Source organism: Pithys albifrons, chromosome 6, assembly GCF_047495875.1.
Source record: "Pithys albifrons albifrons isolate INPA30051 chromosome 6, PitAlb_v1, whole genome shotgun sequence".
Taxonomy (NCBI): domain Eukaryota; kingdom Metazoa; phylum Chordata; class Aves; order Passeriformes; family Thamnophilidae; genus Pithys; species Pithys albifrons.
Genome location: NC_092463.1, coordinates 57,800,816 through 57,805,926, shown reverse-complemented (window position 1 = coordinate 57,805,926; position 5,111 = coordinate 57,800,816). Strand labels below are relative to the sequence as shown.

Here is a 5,111-nt window from a genome sequence, read left to right as displayed (position 1 = left end):
CTGCCCAGAGAGGGGGTGGATTCCCCATCCCTGGAGGTTTTTAAACTGAGATTGGCCGTGGCACTGAGTGCCATGATCTGGTAAAGGGACTGGAGTTGGACAAGGGGTTGGATGTGATGATCTCAGAGGTCTTTTCCAACCCAATCGATTCTGTGATTCTATGATTAAGTTCTATTACAAGTTTCTGAAGTTACAGCTTACATAGAAGTTTAGGAATTAGAAAACAAGCAGACAGTTGTAGCAGAGGAGTCTAAAAGCCTGGACTCCATGATTCTGCCAGAATGAGCTCACCAGGAAGAACTAGGAAAGCAACAGCAGGTGTTGATCATTTTCCAGATTCCACACATTGTCTGTCTCACACCTTCATTCCAAAAGCCATGTGGGATTCCTGCATGGTAAGAGAACCTACTGGCACTCAGTGCCATGAAACATGGACTGTACAAGAACTTGACACATTGCCCATGTAAAGATAACCACAGAAAGAAGTCTAGAATAAGCCAAATTTTTAAAGAACCACTGACTTGCTAAGAACCTGTATTTAAAAGTTTAGGAGGCCTAACACTTATTTTACTGGATCTTCAATTTCTTGAGATCACTTTGATTAAAAAAAATTTTTGAAGGCAGGACTCTCCCTATCACAATTGGCTTCCTTTTTCCTACTTTAGATTCATATCTTCTGTAGGTAGGGTTATTTACCTTTAAACTTTTACAGGCTGAAAAATACTGTATGCAGTTATGTTCAATCTTGCCTTAATTAATTTTTCAATTTAGGGATTTATAGACAAATCCTATTTTTCATTTTCTCCTCCATCCCACATCTTCCAACAAGAATTATACTGTCTTTGTCTAGGAAAAAAAGCTATTTGTGTACACCACACAACTCTGGATTTGCCCACTCAGAATCCACCTGTACAGATCTATAAGTGCAACTCCTTTGAGCTTTGAAAAAGCCACCAGGAGCTGCTCTCAGGATCAAGAGGGCCAACATTGGTGTGATGAGGAACACACCACAGTTCACAGGATAGAACACTCTCCTCCATGAGCTCTGTTGGTCTCATTCTGTTTTGTTTCCTTTTAGGTTATGGGTCTTTCAGCAATTGTTTTGGGTTTTAGCTGAGAACGGCTCCACTCACACATACAAACCAAAGCAAAGCTAAACACCTCCCAGACTGCAGGTTCTGGGAAAGGCAGCACTAGCCCCAGCAATTCCAGTCATTATGTATCTGCGTAAAACAGGGAGCTATTTAACAAAAATACTTCCTTCCTAGAAGGGAATCCAGCATGAAACTCATGTCTCAAAGATGCTCCTGCACAGTTTCATTAAAAAATCACAGTATCTACTCATTGTCATCTGTCACGATGATCTACAAGTCACTATAGCATGATACAAGAAAAACAAGTATTACTTTCAGTCTCTGCAAAAACTGTGGAAGTTAATTTTCAAAAAATACCAAACTTTTCAGTTTTCAAAAACGTATTGCCAACCTTGTAAGACAATTTCTTTCTAATAGCAAAGATTAATATACCAGTATATTGGTTTTCATTTACAAACAAGTATCAAGATGGAAACTCTTTTAAAAGACTCAAAAACAGAAGACAGTAAAGATCTAATATTTGTATTTTTTGTAGTCATGTGACATTAAATCAAGGCAGTTAAATGCCACCCTGACACCCGATCCCATCAGATCTCGGGAGCTGAGCAGGGTCAGCCCCGGTCAGTGCTTGGATGGGAGCCCTCCTGGCAATACTGGGGGCTGTAGGTTCCAGTCCTGAGGACTTCACAGCCACCGTCCCAGCTCGCTCGGCCATGGCAGATGGACCTGAGGAGTCAAAGGGTGGGGCCAGTTCTGTGCATGCTGAGCCTCACCTAAACCATCCACTGCGCAGGCTCGAAATCTTCGTTCACAAAGCCGAGCCACGATGATGATATTAAATCAAAAATCATTTGGAGGAGGGAGGAGCCAGACTTGTGGTTTTTGAAGGCAGAAAATCACATTGAAATTTTACAGTAAATCAGGCACTATTGTCAATGCAGAGTACTTGTTTTAAAGGACAGCTTTATACTAATTTTCATTCTAAATAAATGCTGATTCATACTGAAGTTCCATGGAATCTTCGTTTATTCATACAATACATAAGCATACACAGTGTAAGAACAGCTGTCCCAGGTCAGGCAAAAAGTCCTTCTACCTCATCAACAAATAAAAATGCAGTTGTAATTCTCTGAATTAAAGTGAACAGTAATTCCTCTTCTTGACCTTACAACTACAGGATTTTTAAATCAGCCCAGAGAATAAATTTGGATCAGGTGCTGCTTTTCATACTGTAGGAGTCAAGTACATCATCACCATCAACCTGCAATTTTATTTTGGACAATACACCTTTGAAGATTCAGGGAACCAGACTGTTTCTTCGAGGCTTTTCTGGAGAACATTCTCCAACCATTCACTAATGGATTAATAGTACTTTTCTGTACCTACTCTTTCAATAGGTAACTCTATGTATCCTTTTTCCTGCTCTTTCCCTAAGTTTGAGGTTATGCTTCTATTAGCTTACCTTAGCAACACAGGCCAGAGTTGGCTGGAGGACTCAGGGCAGGAATGCTGAAACAGACAGGGCATAAAATAGAAACCCTGTTACTGAAGAAAGCAAAGGTTGTTCTTTGCCACTCCAACAGCTGAACACTTCAAATAACAGACTTATTCCTGATAGTACACATCCTGCACTTCAGCACATCTGAGCCAAGGAAGAGAGTGGTGAACGTGTGAATGTTTCTTATTTTCCAAAGACAAAACAGCCACAGTCACATCAAACTGTCATTATGGTACCAGCAACTTCTGGCCTAAATTCAGTGGCATTTGTTTAACTGTTTTTAATTGTGGAAGGTTTATACTTGTTCTAAAGTTACCTTTTCAAAGCCTAAGGACGTATCATTCCTGTCCAGGTGGGGATCAATATTACCTCCACAAAAGGGCACAACAATTGTTCTTAAAAACATGCTTTAGAATCGTCCCTGGCAAACCCATCATTAGTAACCAGTAATCTGAAACTATCTGGTTGGTGATACAGCACTTTCCAAAGTTTCAGAGTGTAATAAAATTGTGAGAAAAGTATTGAATAAAGAGCTCTCAACTGTTAGAGCTCTCAGGTTTTCTTTGTCAAGAAGCAATGGGTCTTGGTTGGTTGTTTTGTTTTTCTAGTTTGACTAGAAGGTTTTAGGTGGGTGTTTTTCCTCCTTTTTCTTTTTTTTTTCCCCTCCACATTTCCTACTCTGTTTCAACACGTTAATGAAGGTACTGTTGGGGAGTAGAGGTAAGTGAATTATTATAAAAACCAGTGATATGGTTAACATTTCCATCTGTTTTTCAAACCCAGCTAAATACACCAGCTAAGCATCCTGCATGGATACTCTTCATACAATGACAGAAAAAAAAAAAAAGGAGGAAAGCTGAACAACACATTCCTGAGAAGACCAAACTGATGACCCAGAAAGCATATGGGAAAGTCCCTCCAAGAGCCTTTTTTATTCAATCAGCAATACTTCATTTTGATGTGATAGTAGGTGTTTCAAGCAATTACTGCAGTGCTCCAATTCAGCTTTTTAGATCATAACCCAGTAAAGATCACTCTCATCAAATACAGAGCTGTAGTAAACATAACTTGAAGAGTAAAGTTTTTAAGCATGTTTTGTCAGTTACTCTGTATTAGCCACCTGCTGAATTCTGGATGAAACAAGAAATTGGAGCTGCTTGTCCAAGTACTACATTGCTTGGAATCTAAATTTTTCCCACCCCTGCAAAATGTTGCCTTCACTAATTTGAATTCTTTTGAGGAAAATATATAATCTTTCATAAGCCAAGGCATGTTCCAAAAACGAGTGATTCAAAAATGTCCTATCATTTAAGTTGATTAGTAGGGTTAACACAGAAATACATTATCAGGATCCTTACTTTCTGTAATCAAAAATAACTACATGTTATATTGTTTCTGTCTTTTATAGGACAATACTATGGTAAGACCACAGATAACAACTGAAGGTTTTTTCAACCACAAGTAAAAACAATATTATGAAACTAGCAAAAAATATATCTTAACTCATTTCAGCTCAAATTAAAAGAGGAAATCATAAGACAGTGGCACTCTAAGACTGTAAAAATGTTCCCTACTCTGTGGGATTAAATTCTCCTTCTCCCTAACCTTTCAATTCTAATATTTTTCAATATTTACCCAGCGTCCTGTTAGCTACTAGTATAGAGGCATTAGCTGTTAGAGGGATTAATAGAGTCCAGATTTACCCAAACTCAGCAGACACAGAAAAACTAGAGGGGTTTTAGCGAGGCAAAAAGCGGGTTTATGTCCGTTTCAAACACCATGCTGCCACCTAGTCGACAACGCACTGAACTGTGCTGTCCTCCATGCACCGGAACCGCAGATAAAGGCACGGAGTAAGAATGAAAGCGTTTCCCAAACACACGTTTGGGCAAGGACTAAGGTGTCAGAAGCAATGAGAGTCCCAGTTACCTTCCCAGTAGTACCTGCCCAGCGCAGTCCTCTGCCAGCACAAAGCAGGCCCAGCTGCAGCTTTCAGTGCTCATTCACATGTCACTGCAAAGAGTGGATGTATTCAGGTGCCAGTCCCACGTGGTAGCTCCTACTTGCTTGTAGCTGTGTTTGTGAAACACCTACACCAAGTGTAAAACAAGGAAATAATTAGACTCTGTACCATCCAGTAAGGGATCAGTCCAAAAAAATATAATCTGAACCTTAAAGATATTTTCACTGAGGAATGTATTGAAGAAAACCATCCCCCATAGTTGAGAAATCCTGTGAAGTTCAGTTTTATCAGTTAAGGGAGTCTGGCTGCATCATTCAGAGCCAGTCTGAGCCATGGAGGGCTCTTACATGACAGTCTCATTACAGGGAATAAATTGCTCTCTTGGCTAACTCTAATCCAAAAGATTAGGGATACAACAGCAGGAGGAGCAAACAATCTCCTGTGTCAGCAAGTTCAGTCATTACTGGTACTTAACCTCTTTCCACCAGTTTGGAAGCATCTGTTATATCCAGAAAGAACTGATTTCCCTGAATGCTGGTTCGTGTCTTCTTTTTCT

The 5,111-nt window shown here is 39.8% G+C and overlaps 1 protein-coding gene across 1 annotated transcript in view; it reads right to left on the bottom strand.

The window, feature by feature from the left end:
* Nucleotides 1-4,593, bottom strand: part of CCDC73 (coiled-coil domain containing 73) — a 63,975-nt gene extending 59,382 nt beyond the window's left edge. Inside the window, exon 1 of the mRNA XM_071559049.1 lies at nt 4,536-4,593. The gene's annotated coding sequence lies outside the window, so the exon portion shown is untranslated. The remainder of the gene's footprint in view (nt 1-4,535) is intronic.
* Nucleotides 4,594-5,111: the final 518 nt, after the last annotated feature.